This window comes from Narcine bancroftii, chromosome 4, assembly GCF_036971445.1.
Source record: "Narcine bancroftii isolate sNarBan1 chromosome 4, sNarBan1.hap1, whole genome shotgun sequence".
In the NCBI taxonomy this organism is placed as follows: Eukaryota; Metazoa; Chordata; class Chondrichthyes; order Torpediniformes; family Narcinidae; genus Narcine; species Narcine bancroftii.
This window is the reverse complement of record NC_091472.1, coordinates 55,791,888-55,808,639: the sequence shown is the minus strand read 5'-3', so window position 1 is coordinate 55,808,639 and position 16,752 is coordinate 55,791,888. Positions and strand designations below refer to the sequence as shown.

Below are 16,752 nucleotides of genomic sequence, written 5' to 3'. Positions count from 1 at the left end.
CCTCTCAAATTGCCCTTGAGAGGCAGTGGTAAGCTGCTGCTTTTAATGCAGCTATTCAGCTGAAAATACCCCCAAGGTGCTGTTGGATAGCAAGGACTAGAATTAAGAATTAAGTGATGAGGAAGGAAGACCATTGTATTTCTAAGTCATCATAATGAGTATCTGAAAGGAACCTGCAATTGGAGTTAAATGTTCTATTTCATAGTTCCTTGTGATTCTGCTCAATCCTATTGTTCTTTTCTCTGTGTTCTGTTATTATTTTATATTCCAACATATAACCTTTCACTGATGTAAAGAACCTATTGAGTTGGTAGCAAAAAGAAAACACATTGCTGAAGGCACTCAGTAGGTTAAGGAACATCTGTGAAGGCAGAGGATAGACAACATTTTGAGTGTAACCTTGCATCAGGACAGAGAGTGGAGGGAAGATGACCAGGATTAAGATGCAAAGGAAGGGATGAGCCCGAAGCTCAGAGGTGATGGATGGAATCAGGTGTGGTATGGAATAATTGAAAGAGTTGAGAGCCGGAGGCTGTTGTGGGAGAGGTGAAAACAGATCAAGGGAAAAAAGAGCAATGGGGAGATGGAGCCAGGTAAGGGAAGGATGATGGGGTGAAGGAAACAGATGGGGATGGAAATAGACAGGGTATATCATTTGCCTATCACCCACATCCCCATCTACCTGGGTTTCTTTTTATTGATCAACCCTCCCTATCACTTCCCCCATCAAGTTCCTTTTGAAAGGGAGAGAGAGATCACTGAAATATTGACTATCCCTCTGCCTCCAAATGAGTTCCTCCAGCTGTTCCTTTCCTCCAGATTTCAGCATCTGCAGTCTATTATATCTTCAGAGCTAATAACTTCTTTCTCCCTCCTCTCTTTCTTAAATAGTAGTATTACATGCCAGCATCTAGCCTGCAGGAGTTGGTCCAGAATTCATAGAAATGTGAGTAAGAATAACTAATGGATATCTTTCAAAGCTCTGGGATGTAGAGCATCTGGGATGTAGAGCATCTGGGATGTAGAGCATCTGAGATGTAGAGCATCTGGGATGTAGAGCATCTGGGATGTAGAGCATCTGGGATGTAGAGCATCTGGGATGTAGCACATCTGGGATGTAGCGCATCTGGGATGTAGAGCATCTGGGATGTAGAGCATCTGGGATGTAGAGCATCTGGGATGTAGAGCATCTGGGATGTAGAGCATCTGGGATGTAGAGCATCTGGGATGTAGAGCATCTGGGATGTGGAGCATCTGGGATGTGGAGCATCTGGGATGTGGAGCATCTGGGATGTGGAGCATCTGGGATGTGGAGCATCTGGGATGTAGAGCATCTGGGATGTAGAGCATCTGGGATGTAGAGCATCTGGGATGTAGAGCATCTGGGATGTAGAGCATCTGGGATGTAGAGCATCTGGGATGTAGAGCATCTGGGATGTAGAGCATCTGGGATGTAGAGCATCTGGGATGTAGAGCATCTGGGATGTAGAGCATCTGGTCCTTGAGGTATGCAATCTTTGAATCAAGAAACAGGATATAAATTAAAGAAAAAGAGAATTTCACTTCTGCGGTGCCAATTATGGTCTCAAATAACCCCCAAAATTTATAGCCTAGTATTTTTAAAGCAAATTAATCCACAGTTATAAACTACGTGATCTGGTGGCTTTCAAGTGAAGGTATTAAAGATGGGAGAAGAAGTTGTAGATGCTTTTGGCTTGGTCTTTCCATTGGAATGCCATTGTCTGTAGGTTCCTCTCCAATGTGATACTCTGACTTGGAAATGTATTGCTGTCCTTCACCATAATGGTCAAAAGACAATGATATGAGGAAGCACTGCCTCCATGTTGTAGATGAAAAGTACTGCAAAGTCAACTTGCTTCAAAGATTGCCAGTACAATTCCATTATTTATGAAGAGTTGAGAAGATAAACCAGTAAATTATAAACCGATTAGACTAGAGTTTATTGATTTGAAGTTGATTGGATTTGACATTAGAGACAAAGTGACAGCTGCACTTGGATAAAAATGAATTTCTCAGAGGGCAGTTTTGTAAATGGTACAACTTGTCTATTGAGTTGATTTGTTTACAGCATGTGATTGGTGCAATAGATAATGGTAAATCTGTGGATACTAGCCATAGGAACTTTTAGGATAAAAATAAAAGCACTTTGGTCTGGTGACAACATTGAGTTAGCTGGAAAATAGAAGACAAATAGGGATTATGGATATTCCAACTGGCAGGATTTGGCCAGTGGTATTCCCAAGACACTTGGGAGGAGCCCATATTTTTCATTCCCTGATTGCTGAAGGGCCTGTACTGTCCTGTATTGAATAGAAAGGTGACATTAATAGATTGAGTAAAAAGATTAAATCCTGAAAGGGTAAAGTCAATTGGGACACAAAATGTATTTGAGAATTATTCTATCTAGTACAAAGCTAAGAGTTGCAGAGGAGAGATTTAGCTAGGAATCTTTGTATAGAAACATAATGGATAATTACATTCTTTAATTAGGCCAATGGAATTTTTAAAAAAATTACACATATAGCACAGTAACAGCCTTTCTGACCCACGAGCCCGTGCAGCCCATATACTCCAATTAACCTACAAAGCCCGTACATTTTTGAAGGGAGGGAGGAAACCAGAGCACCCAGAGACATAGGTAGAACGTACAAACTCCCTACAGACAGCACTGGATTTGAACCTGGGTTGCTGGCCCTGTATTATCATTGCGCAAATCACTAAGGTTTGACTTCATCTCAGAGAGACAAGTGTACAAAACTCTGCTGGAGTGAGAATACAGATAGAGGAGAGGACGCTCCATTTCGAGGGATAGTACAGCTACAGGTTCGCAAAGCTCTGTTTAGGTTGCAACTTGGGCATTGTTTTTAACTCAAGCACTGCACATCAAAGAATATATTGAATCATTAGTGCCAATTCACCAGAATGGTACTGAGGATAAAGGGTTAAGTCATGAAGAAAGCTTTTACTGAATGGGTGTGTGTCCTTTGAATTAACTAGATTAGGAGCCAACTAATTTTAGTGACTATGATGATTAAAGGGTTTAATAGATTATCCATGAAATCCAGAGCAAGTAATTTTAAAACAAAACAAAAAGTACCAAAAATGCTTTACTGCTTGAGATACTTCAGTGAAAAGACAAACTGAGTTCATATTTCAGTCTTTCCTTTGCTTTGCAGGGCAATGGCCTGAGACCGTACATTCCATGACCTAGCTTTAATTTGGATCTATGTCAGACAGGTTAACTGAAAAGGTGATCAAACTTTGAACACTGTCAAAAAGAGGGAGGGAGAGTCAGCTCAAAGAAGCTGAAATGCACATTTTGAGATTTTTGTTATTCAAAGCAGACGTTCTCAACCTATTTAGGCAATGGCCCCCTTAGGACTTAACTCAAATTTTATGGGCCCCCTTCCCTATGAAGCAGTTAAGTTTAGTCGGTTTCTTCCTATCTCCCACGTAAAAACATAACAAATATTTTATGATTTCAGTCAGTGGCCCCCCCCCCTAAAATGTTCAATCCATCATCTCTGCATCAACCACATTTACACTAATCGTACATTCTTAATCTTCTATCATTCTCATTAACTCCCTTTTGGATTCTACCACTCTTCTACACGCTAGGGGCAATATACAATGTATAATTAACTCAAAAATCTGATCCTTTGGGATGTGGGAGGAAACCAATGTAATCACAGGGAGACCAGACACAGAGAGCGTCGGAGTTGCGATTGAATCCTGATCTCTCACTCTGAGATAAGGGGGATCAATCACTGTGTCACTCACAATGCTAAAATTAAATGTACAAGTTAATTTATTTCCTCTAATTGGTCCTTCAGATATTATAAGAAAATAATTCATCATCACCCTCCAAATTTGGTGTCCTGCAAATTTAGAAATTGTGTTTTATAATTCTATTTCTAAAAAGTTAATGTAATTTGTGAAAAACATGGGCTCTGCAGGGATCCACAAGACACCACTTCCATTTAATCCTACAGAGAAAGATTTTTCTTTTTATTCTTCGCGCCATAATTCTTTTTCTAGAATTGATTATTTTTTAATTTCAACACATTTGCAGGATAGGGTTATATCGGTGGATTATAAGGCAAGACTGGTTTCGGACCATTCTTTATTATTATTAGAATATCAGAGTTCACAAGATGTTCAGAGAGCTCCAAGATGGAGATTTAATACTATGTTATTACAAAAACCAGGATTTATTAGTTATTTAAAACAACGTTGAAGTTTTTATTAGTAATAATACTAATTCTGTTTCTAGTCATTTCGTTTTATGGGATGTAATGAAAGCTTTTTTACGAGGTCAAATTATCAGTTATGCTTCTAAAGACACCACTTCCTAGATTTTACTTTTTAGGTTTGCTTTAACTTAAAATTAGTTATTTCACAATGAGAAAACAACTACTCAGTTGAGTATCTCAGAAAGAGATGCCAAAATAAACAGCAGAAAAAATGTAATCATTTAAACTAATTTTTAAAAAAAATCATACCTTCAAGATTTAGAACTTTGAAATAAAAATGAAAATTGCTTGAAATACATAGAAGTTCCATATGGATGCAGAGAAATTGCAGGTTATTTTGATTTTGTACCATTTATTGAGGGATACCAGTATTTTAATAAGGTTGGTAAAATGAAAAGGGAAAGAGCTGATTACCAGCAGATTTATCGAGTATATATTGAATGACCTTCAAAAGGATTACAAAATGGTGTCACTGAGATAGTGTAGATACCATTGGCAACAGTGGATGAAAATAAACCTGAGAAATCTTGCAAGTCAATTCTGCAAGAAAAGTAAAACAACAGAATACAAGAAACTAACTAAATTTAATTGTGATAATACAAGCAAAGCATGTTTGTCTTTAACAGAATCACAATAAACAAGAAACCATGTGGAAAATCCAAAACCTGCAGGTCTGTGATTAAAGTGTTAAAAATATACAGCAGATTTGTTTATCATTGGGAACTGTGAGAGTGGGACTTGGAACGAGAAGAGTATGGTTTAAAAAGCATCGGGAAACATAGGTGCTTGGGCAATCGAGGTCAGGTGACTGAGGCAGTTGGAGCAAGATTTGAAAAGCTCAGACTCAGCAGGGAGAAGTCGATTGAGCAATCGAGGTCAGATGACCCAAGCGTTACTATAAATGTGAGGAAATGTGTAGCGGAACTGTCATTAAAATGGTCTGAGTCAAAGTGGACATGCTTTAGGTCAAGCGGCTTCAGCAAGAAGAGACTGAGCTAGTGGTGGAGGAGTTTAAATAAATAAGGGTCATCCTAGAACCATAGAACATTACAGCACAGAAACTGGCCCCTTTGGCCCCTCTAGTCTGTGCTGAACCATTATTTTTTCTTAGTCCCACTGACCTGCACTCAGTCCATAGCCCTCCATACCCCTCCCATCCATGTACCTGTCCAAATTCTTATTAAATATTAAAATTGAGCCCGCATTCACCACTTCAGCTGGCAGTTTGTTTCACACTCCCACCACTTTCTGTGTGAAGAAGTTCCCCTTAACGTTCCCCCTAAATTATTCCCCTTTCACTCGTAACCCATGTCCTCTGGTTTGTATCTTACCGACTCTCAACAGAAAAAGCCTACCTACATTTACTCTGTCAATGCCACTCATAATTTTAAATACCTCTATCAAATCTTCCCTCATTCTTCTACACTCCAGAGAATAAAGTCCTAACCTGTTTAACCTTTCCCTATAACTCATTTCCTGAAGTCTGGGCAACATCCTAATAAATATTCTCTGTGCTCTTTATATCTGTTGTTATCTTTCCTGTAGTTTGGTGACATTTGAGGAACAAAAAAGACAAGGTTTATATTTATTTTAAATATTTTTTCCATTTTGTCATAGACACTGGGAATGGCAGCCAAGGGAGGGAAATGCATCTCTTACAGAATGTGGGTAGTCAGGGAAGTTAACAGTATCCCTAAGACTTCATCTGCCAGAAATGCATCCAGCTACATCTCTTGACAAGCCAAGTTAAGGAATTGGAACTGGTGTTGGATAAACTCTGGATCATTTACGAGGCTGAGGGGATGATAGACAGGAGTCACTGGGATACTATCACACTGAGGAACCAGGAGGAGGCTAGCTTTTTCCCCTCTCCTGTCTGAGATGGAAAGGGACTGGCAGGCAGTGCAGGGCACCCCTGTGGCTAATCCCCTCAATAATGTATACCATTTTGGATACTGTTGGGGGGAGGGGGGGGGAATGACCTACCAGGGACAAGCTACAGTGCAGGCCTCTGGCACTGAGTCTGGTGTTTTGGTTAATAAGAGAAGGGAGGAGAAGAGACGAGCTGTAGTGGTAGATGATTCCATAGTTAGTGGAAGAGATAAGAGGTTCTGTGGAAGAGATCGAGAATCCCAGATGGTATGTGCCTCCCTGGTGCCAGAGTCTGGGATATTTCAAGTTGAGTTCATGGCATTCCCAGGAGGAAGGGTGGGCAGCCAGATGATGTGGTCCATGTAGGGACCAATGATGTGGGAGGAAGAGTGATGAGGTCCTGCAAGGAGAATTCAGGGAGTTAGGCACAGTTGAAGGTCAGGACCTCCAGGGTTGTGATCTTTGGATTGCTACTCATGCCACGTGCTAGTGAGGTTAGAAATAGGTGAATAATGCAGCTTAACATGTGTAGGAGGGAGAACTTCAGGTTTATGGATCATTACGCTCTCTTCCAGGGAAGGTGGGACATGTTCCGATGGGATGGTTTACATCTGAACTGGAGGGGGACAAATATACATGCGGGAAGGTTTGCTAGTGCTGCTCTGGGAGGTTTAAACTAGATTTGCAAGGGGATGGGAACTGGAGTGGAGGAGGGAAAAGATGACATTAAATGTACGTATAATGACAGAAATCAAGGAGTTGTGGGTGGTGTAAAAAAATGTTCTCATGGGCATCTATTTCAATGCAAGGAGTATTGTAGGGCAGGCAAACAATCTTAGGGTGTGAATGGGCACATAGAATAATTACATTATGGCCATGGTGAAACTTGGTTGCAGAAGGGACAGTTCTGGCAGGTCAGTGCTCTGGGGTTCCATTGTTTCAGTCGTGATAGAGCGAGAGTGATGAAAGTGGGAGGAGTGGTATTGCTAATCAGGGAAATTATAACAGGTGTGCTCAGACAGGACAGACCAGAGAGCTCATCTACTGAGGCTATATTGGTGGAGCTGAGGAATGGAAAATGTATGACCACACTCATGGGATTATATTGTAGACTGCCCCATAGTCAACGAAAATTGGAGGAGCAAATCTGCAGGAAGACAGCAGACAGATGTAAGAAACATAAACTTGTGATGGTACATGATTTTAACTTTCCACATATTGACTGGGTCTCCCATACTGTAAAAAGGGCTGGATGGCTTAAAGTTTGTCAAATGTATTCAGGAAAGTTTTCTAAATCAATATATTGAGCTACCAACAAGCAAGAATACAATATTGGATCTCCTATTAGGGAACAGGATAAAACAGGTGACAGAGATATGTGTACGGGAACATTTTGGATCCAGTGATCATAATGCAATTGGTTTGAAGATAAGTATGGATAAGGATAGGTCTGATCCTCAGGTTGAGATTCTAAATTGGAGAAAGGCCAATTTTGAGGAAATGAGAAAAGATCTAGAAGGTGTCAATTGGGCTTGGTTGTTTTCTGGCATTTGTTACATCACATACCAGCAGCAATAGAAATTCATCAAGACACTGTTTAGTTTAAAACAATATATTTATTAATAACTATTAATAATCTAACACCTTAATTAACTTAACCCCAACTATGTGCAAATATATGTGTGTGTGTTGGGGGGGGGGGGGGGAGGGAATGTGGGGGATACCTAAACCATTACAGCTTAGGCACCATTCTGGAAAGTCAGTCTAAAGTTCAGTCTTAGAAATCTTGTGTTGGAATGCAGACTCTTTAATTGATGCACAGACATAATCACAAAGGAGGTGGGAGAGACTGCTGAAAACTCACGAATTCTTGTCGAGTTGCTTGCTGAGAAATATCCTCTCAGACGAATGGTTGTCACAACTTCCCTTTTCCTTGGTGAGGGGAAATTAAATGGGTGACTTCCACTATTCTTCCAAAAACCCAGACACGGGTCAGTTGAAGTGACCTTTCTTTTGGTCATGGTGTGGTTCAATAATTCCCCTGACAGGGAGAATCAGCCAAATTGTCCATTTCACACAGACTCACTCCAGCACAGTGTTCATGAGTATACTGTTCCTTTAAATGTTTCTTTCACATGTCTCTCTCTCTCCACCTGTCCCTGGATAAAGCACAAATGTTCTTGCTCTTCCTCCAGAGGATAAACTTTGGGTACAGTCAGCACCTGATTGTTGCCATTCAGATCTCTCCACAGTTGTGAATGGTTGCAGCCTGCACTAACCCTTAAAATGACAGTCACTAAATGATATGGGAGCTTGTAATACAAGGATGTTCTTGGTATGTGGAAGGCCTTGAAGTGTGAAATTTTGAGAGTACAGTTTCCATGTTCTTCTAAGGGTTAAAGCAAAGTAAACAGACATAAGGAATCTTGATTTTTGAGGAATATTGGTGTTCTTGTTAAGCAGAAGAACGGGATGCATATCAAGTACAGTACCTCTGATTATCCAAAATGGTCGGGGTTGGGCCTATTTCAGATAAATGATATTTTTGGATAATTGGGCATTTTTTTTAAAACCAGCACAATAGCAACAGCAGATCACTTGTAACTGTGTTTAAACCACACAAACAACAAGGGAAGGCTTTGTAACCATGAATTAATGTTTTATTCTCACCAAAAACACAACCTGAACAAAATAAGATAAAACCAACGCCAAAAACTTGAAATTTTACTCAGAGGTTTTTCCAAAATTCCAAATTTTTTTACAACCGGTGATGTTAGTTTGGTTCCAAAAAAAATTTCAGATAACTGAGGATTTTGGATAATCAGAGTTGTACTGTATAGGCAACAAGGAGCAAATGTGTTACATGAGGAGTATAAAAAATGCAGTTAAAAATTAAGATGGAAATCAGGAAGGCTAAAAGAAGACATGAGGTTGTTTCGGCAGCCAAGGTCAAAAAAAATCTTGAGGTATATTAAGAGCAAAAGGATAGTAAGGGACAACTTGGGTCCTCTTAAAGTTCAGAGTGGTCGGCAATGTATGATTTACTCAGAAAACTGGCATAGAGTCAAAAGAAGTGAGGCACAAAGCAAGTGAAGTCATGATACCTATACAGGTTAGAGTAAAGTGAGTAACTAACATTGGATAAATCCCAAGGCATGACAAGTTATTCCTTCAGACCTTTATGGAGGCAAGAGCTGAAACTGTAGGGTATATTGATATATATTTAAAATGTCCTTAGCCACAGATGAGGTGCCGGAGAATTGGCAGAGAGCTCATATTGACATGGGTAATAGGTTGTTGTCAGGTGTTCTAAGAGATCAGATTAGCATGTATTTGGGTAGTCAGGGTCTGATTGTGAAGAATCAGCATGGCTTTGTGTGTGGTACATCATTTTTAACCAATCTTATGGAGTTTTTCGGAGGTTATTAGGAAAGCTAGTGAAGGAAAGGCAGTGTTTGTAATGGATTTATATTAATCTTTAATTTAATCTTTAAATATATTTCTCATATATAAAAATGTCTTAGTAAATTATAGAGTTAAAATTCTGTATCTATATTCTTAGTTAGTTGTAGGCTGGTACAAAGTCACATGCAGGTCACAGCACATTTACAGATACACCATTGTGCTCAGAGAAGAGTGTTCATTCTCGGAGTCACAGCGTCTTAGACAGACAGAGCTAATGGATTTCAGTGAGTCTTAATTATTCAAGAACTGCTGAAGGAAGCCATCTGTTTTTAAACAAAACCACTGAAACCTCTTGAACAGAGATGAGGTCAGAAGTTGTTATGGTTATGGTTGGTTTAGAAACAGGAAAAGAATTTTGGTAGAAATAAAGCTGATGGTCATGTGGTTTCCAAGAATTGGGATTCACCTCAGTGATGATGTAACAGTCATATGATTTGGAGAAATATATTACTGGATTCAGACATTTTGAGTTCAGTTTTGGAAGAGTTCAGATGGAGTTGACAGAAGTGAAAACCCTGTGACACACAGGGGTTGAAACCATGTGAAGGACGAGGTTGAGTTACAGTAACCAGAATTGGTGATGTTGTGCGTGTTACTGCTGGGAATCAGTAGCTTTTGAAATAAGGAGGACTACTTCACTGTCTCTTTGGAAAAGCGGACAGATTTCTACTGGGTCTATTTTTGTATGGCCACTCTGTTTAACCCTAGTCTGGTTTGTGAATTCATCAAGGAAGAAAATAGCTACATTGTGAAAAAGAGGCCTGAAGATATAATGTTTTAAAAGTGTTTTATAATTATTTCTGAACTGAGAATTTAAGACCTTCAAGCAAGACTGAAATGATGCTGAACTTTTATAGATTGACTTTTCAGAGTGGGACTTTAATTATACACACATATGCACATTTACATTTGCACATAGTGGGGTTAATTTAGAGTTAAGTAAGTAGGAAATGCTACCTTGTTAATAGTTTAATTTAAAAAAACTATTATTTTAAATTTACCATTGTGTGGTGAATTTTCCAATGCTGTTCATGTGTTAGTGCTAACAAATTCCCTTTTGTGCCAAAAATAATTGAAAAGGTTGTTAGTTGTTAGTTCTACTAAAAGGTTGTCTACTTGCATGTTCATAAGGCTTTTGACAGGTCCAACATGGGAGATTGGTCAGGAAGGTTCAGACTCTTGGTATTTATGGAGAGGTAGTGAACTGGATTTGATATTCGCATTATGGGAGAAGCCAGAGAGTGGTAGTGGATGATTGCCTGTCTGACTGTGGTGTGTCTCAAGGATCAGTGTGGTGTCCATTGTTGTTTGTTATCTATATTAATGATCTTGATGATAAATGTGATAAATTGGATCAGCACGTTTGAGGTGGCACAGTTGGCATAGCAGTTAGCGTGAGCACCAGCGACCAGGACCCAGTGTGCAAACCCACACTGTCTGTAATGAGTTTGTACATTCTCCCTGTGTCTGCATGGATTTTCCACCACCGTTCGAAACATACCAAAGTTGTAGGTTAATTGAGTGTACATTGGGTGACACAGACTCATGAGCTGAAATAGCCTGTTAATGTGTGTATGCCTACATTTAAAATTAACATTTAAAGTTTGCAGATGACACAAAGATTGGAAGTGTAGTTGGCAGTTAGAAATGTTTTCAAAGCTTGCAGAGGGATGTGGACCAACTGGAAAAATCAGCTGCAAAATGGCAGATGGAATTTAACGCAGACAAGTGTGAGGTGCTACATTTTGGAAGGACAAAACAAGGTAGGACATACAGCTTAAATGGTAAGGCAGTAGAACAGAGGGATTGGGAATGCAGATACATAATTCCCTGAAAGTACCATCACAGTTAGATAGGGCTATAAAGAGAGCTTTTATCATGTCGAACTTCATAAATCAAAGTATTGAGTACAGGAGTTAGATGTTATGGTAAAGTTGTACAATACATTGGTGAGGCCAAATTTGGAGTATTGTGTGCATTTTTGGTCACCTAACTACAGGAAGGATATTAATAAGATTTAAAGAGTGCAGAGGAGATTTGCAAGAATGTTGCCAGGATTTGAAGAACTGAGTTACAGGATAGGTCTTTTATTCCATCAAGTGTAGAAGAATGAGGGGAGATTTGATGGAGGTATACTAAATTATGTTGGATATAGACAGATTAAATGCAAGCAGCCTTTGTCCATTGAGGTGAGCTGAGATAAAAACTAGAAGACATGGTTTAAGGGTGAAAAGGGAAAAGTTTAAATGGAACATTAGGGGTAACTGCTTCTCACAGAGAGTTGTGGGAGTGTGGAATGAGCTGTAAATGTAGTCTCAGTTTTGACATTACAGAAAAATTTGGACAGATACATAGACTGGAGGGTCTGGAGAGATAAGGTCTGGGTGCAGGTCAGTGGGACTAAGCAGATAAATTAATATGGCACAGATTAGATGCACTGAAGGACCTATTTCATTGCTGTGTTATCAGAATTAGCTAGGTGGACGGAGTCAGACGTTGGTCATTGAGGGTAATTTTTCAGATTGGTCGCTTGTGTGTCGTTGGGTTTGATGCTGGGTCCACTATTGTTTGTCATCTTTAGTAACATTTGGATAACATTAGTTAACATGGTTAGTGTAAGGATGACACCAACATTGGAGGTATAGTGGATAGAGAAAAGGATTATCTAGAATTACACCAAGATCCAGATAAACTGGGAAACTGAGCTAAGGAATAGAAGATGGAATTAAGTCGGGCAAGTTTAAGGCATTGCATTTTGGTAGATTAAATCAGGGCAGGACTTGCACAGTAAATGATAGGGCCCTGGAGAGTATTACAGAACAGACGAACCTTGTGCTACAAATTAATAGTTCCCTAAAAGTGGTTACACAGGTGACAGGCTGATGAAGAAGGTGTTTAACATGTTATTCTTCATCTGTCAAGGTACTGTTGACAGAAGTTGAGATGTCATTGGTGAGACTACACTTGGAACGTGTAATATTTCTGGTCACCCACTATAGGAAGGACATCATTAAGTTAGAAAAGGACTAGAGATCACTTTTATAAGAGCCTTCTGTTCTCTGGGGCATAAAGACCCCAACCTCTTCCAATAATTTTAGTCCTGGCAACATCCTAATGAATGTCCTCTGTGCTCTTCCGAATTTATTGATGTCCCCTCTGCTAGCTAGGTAATGAGAACTGAATGCAGTACACTCAGTGTGTTCTTACCCATGCCTTGAATTATACAGACCCACTTTTTGTACCCTGTTCAATGAAGCCAAGTATGCCAGACTCCTTCTTCTCCACCTTGTCTACCCGAGTTGCCATTTTCAGGGAACTATGCACCTGTACCCCTAGGTCTCTCTGCACATGGCTCTACCATTCACCATGTAACTCTTACCTTGGATTTACTACTAAATAACAATACCTCACACTTGCCACTTTCCCAGTTGACCTAGGTCCTGTTGTAAACTTGCATATTTGTCCTCACTGTGTTTTGGTGTAATTTGCAGATCTACTGATCATGCCAATCACTGCCATCCAAATTATTAATATAGACAATGAAAAAGTGGTCCCAGTAGCAGAAGCTGCCCAGTGCCCTGTGGCTGCCCAGTGCCCTGTGGCAGGCCTCCAATCAGAAAACCATCCCTCCACGACTACACACTGACTCATTCCACTTGACCAATTTTAAATTCAATGGTTCAACTCCCCTTGGATCCCCAGTGATCTAACATTCCAAACTAACCTGCCATGCAGGACCTTGTCAAAGGTTTTGCTAAAGTCCATATATACAATGTCCACTGCTCAGTCCTCATCGATTTTCATCACCTTTTCAAAAATTCAGATTCATGATCTCCCAAGTCTAATCCTGCTGTGCCTATCCAAATGCTGGTCGATCCACCCCTCAGAATCCCCTCCAGCAATCTTTTGGCCTCTAATATCAAGCTCATTGGCCTGTAATTCCTGATTTGGCCTTGATGCCCATTAATGGTAACTTCAATAATGACATAACATGAATACCCTCCAGTCTTCCAGCACTTCACCTGAGGCCAAGACGGTGTAAACATCTCAGCCAGGGCCTCTACAATTTCTTCCTTAACTTCTCATAAGCTGAGATGCTACACTTTATCGGGCCCTGGGGATTTCTAAACAACTTGCTCCAAGACTGCCAACATCTCCTCTCTGGAATCTCTTGTACGATCCAGGATGTTTCCTTCAATTCCTTGGGTTCCCTGATCTTCTCCATAGTAAAGACTAATGAGAAATATTTTTTTTTAAATCTCACCCATCTCCTGTGGTTCCATACAAAGATGAGCTTGTTGATATTTAATGGTCCCAATTCTCTCCCCAGCCACCCTTTTATTCCTAATATACTCATAGAATCTCTTATTTTCCTTTCCCTTGCTTGTTAACTCCAAATCATATCCTCTTTTTGTCCTTATTTCCCACTTAAGTGTATGCCTACACTTCTTACATTCATCAAGGGATTCATTTGTTTCACATTGCTGAAACAAACCCCTCTCTATAACTGGATTCTGAGCTTCCTAACCAAAAACACCACACTCTGTCCAGGTTGAGCACTATCACACAGAGCACTAATGCACCTCAAGGCTGTGTGCTCAGTCCACTACTGTTCATGCTACTGACCCTCGACTGCAACACTAGATCCAACTCCAACAGAGTCATCAAGTTTGAAGGTGACACGACAACAGTTGGTCTCATCAGCAACAATGTTGAGTTGAAGTACAGAGAGGAGTTGGAAAATCTTCAGAAATGGTGCAAGACTAAAAACCTGAGTCTCCCAATGTCGACAAGACAAAGGAGACGATTATGGACTTCAGGAGGACCAGGGACGACCACCCTTCACTACACATTAATGGAGAGAACCAAGTTCCTCAGAGTCACTTAATAAGTGATCTATCCTGGTCACACATCTCCTCACTTATTGGGAAGGCACAACAGTGATTATATTTCCTTCGAAGGCTGAGGTGGGCCAACTTTCTACAGGAGCACTATAGAGGGCATCCTGGCCATCTGCACCACAGTGTGCTGTAGTGCATCAGATCAGCAGTTAATCCACAGGACCATAAAAGCAACAGAGAGGATGATTGGATCTTCTCTCCCTCTAGGCACTTGCAGGTGGCCAAAATACCCTGATGTAAAGCCGCATATTTGACCTCTATGTGACTGTCGGGAGGTCACCTGAAAGTGCAGGAGGCACCTGTGAGGTATACTTGGTAACCAACCTCCAGGAGGGCAGCCGGCGTGAGCTGTCAGCGCTGGGATGGGCAGCGTGACAGCCCGAAGTGGCAGGAGCCGGAGTGGGCGCCGAGGCACCTCCCGTGCAGCTGTCCCTTTCAGGTGGCAAGCGCTGCGCTTTCAACGCTGCCACCTGAAAGACCATTCCCTCAGGTCTGAATCCGCTTCTGCAGGTGCATTCTTGCCAAAGAATGCACCTGAAAGTGGCTTCTCTCTCTCTCTCTCCCTTCCCCCTCCCATCCATGTGATTTATCGGAATTGTTGTTTAAAGAGGGCTCACAAAATTATTGAGGACCCTGACTACCCAACACGCAGCATCTTCCAGCTACTCCTGTCGGGAAAAAGATACATAAATAGGTATCACAGCCACCAGACTGAGGAATAGCTTCTTCCCACAGGAAGTGAGACTGCTGAATGACTGCTAAAACAACTCTCCTTGACTCTACTATAAAGTAATGATATTTAGTTTAGGATATGTACTGTGCATATGTATTTTTTTTTGAACTGTATGTGTGTAAAACGTGGACCAGAGAATAGGGTTTCATCGGTTTATGCTGCCACAATCTGATGTCAAGTAAATTGAACTGAACTGAATTTAACCTTCAACTCTATCACCTCTGGGCCCAATGCCCCAGCTTCTTTCCCACTTCATCTTCCTCTACTCTTGACGAAGGCTCCAGACATGTCTCCCCCCCCCCCCCCCCCAGCTCCTTTCCCACTTCATCTTCCTCTACTCTTGACAAAGGCTCCAGACATGTCCCCCCCCCAGCTTCTTTCCCACTTCATCTTGTGAGAGATGGGAAAATTGATCTAAAATTATGAACATGGAAGAAACTAAAGTTCATCAGTAAAATGGCTGTAACCAGTTCAAACAGGATAAGCTTGGGGCTTAGGATGCAGGAAAGCAGAGTCAGCACGATTAACATAAGAATCTTCTAGTCTTTGTGACAAGACCATAGGACTAAGATAAGGAATGGTAAGGTACAATAGAATGTAGGAAGTTGAGGTAGTCTGGATCAGATAAGGGTCTCCTAGCCCTGGACAGAAGTACCAAGTCATACATTTCTAATTAGCTAACCATACACAGATTTATACATATGAAATTAGCCAACCCTAGATAGAATGAGTCAACTCTGCATATCAAGAGACTGTAGCCCCGAGAATCAGGAAGGTGTGAATAAGGACAATGACATGAAGGGACACCGACAGGATACCCCCCCCCTGGTTCTCCAAGTATACTGAAATTGCACGTAGGCAGGCAGGATTGCCTAATGCCAAACCTCTCCAGCAGGAGGCAGAAGAATGTAAGGGGGAGGGTATTCCTACACTGAAATCAACTGTATAAAAGTTGGGTGAGCCCCAGTGTGTGTGTGTATTCCCAGGGTAAGGGGAAGCACCCAACTTTGCATTGTTGTAGTAATAAATGTTCTTTGTTCTCAATTTTTGTCTCGAGCAATTTCTTTAAAGGTACTTTAATTCCTAACAAATGGGGGCTCGTCCGGGATCACACTCCCTCCACTGACAGAGTACCCCGACGACGAGAGTAGGTGCACCCCGGCTGATTCAGCTGGACTCACGGGCGACGGGTGGCTGGTCAGTGGAAGAAGCGAGTGATATCCGAGAAGAGGCATTGAGAACAAACGGCGGAAGGACGCGCGCTAGAGCAGTACTGCCAGAACTCGGTAAGAGTATTTTACTTGTTCCTAAGCATGGGAATAGCGGGCAGTAGAGATGAGAGTCCTGACACAGGACGTGACCACCAGATAGCTACGTACAGCCCGCTTGGGTTGATGTTATCTGAGTGGGGCACAGGAAAGACCCGTGGTAAAGAGAAACTGACGACGATCAGGTATTTTACTTGTTCCTAAGCATGGGAATGGCGGGCAGTAAAGATGAGAGTCCT

At 41.1% G+C, this 16,752-nt stretch overlaps 1 long non-coding RNA gene across 1 annotated transcript; it reads left to right on the top strand.

The window, feature by feature from the left end:
• Window positions 1-217: 217 nt before the first annotated feature.
• Window positions 218-4,970, top strand: LOC138759845 (uncharacterized). The gene is made up of 3 exons (XR_011355145.1): window positions 218-345; window positions 892-946; window positions 4,901-4,970. It is a non-coding gene; the product is annotated as an uncharacterized lncRNA (long non-coding RNA).
• The last annotated feature ends 11,782 nt before the right edge of the window (window positions 4,971-16,752 follow it).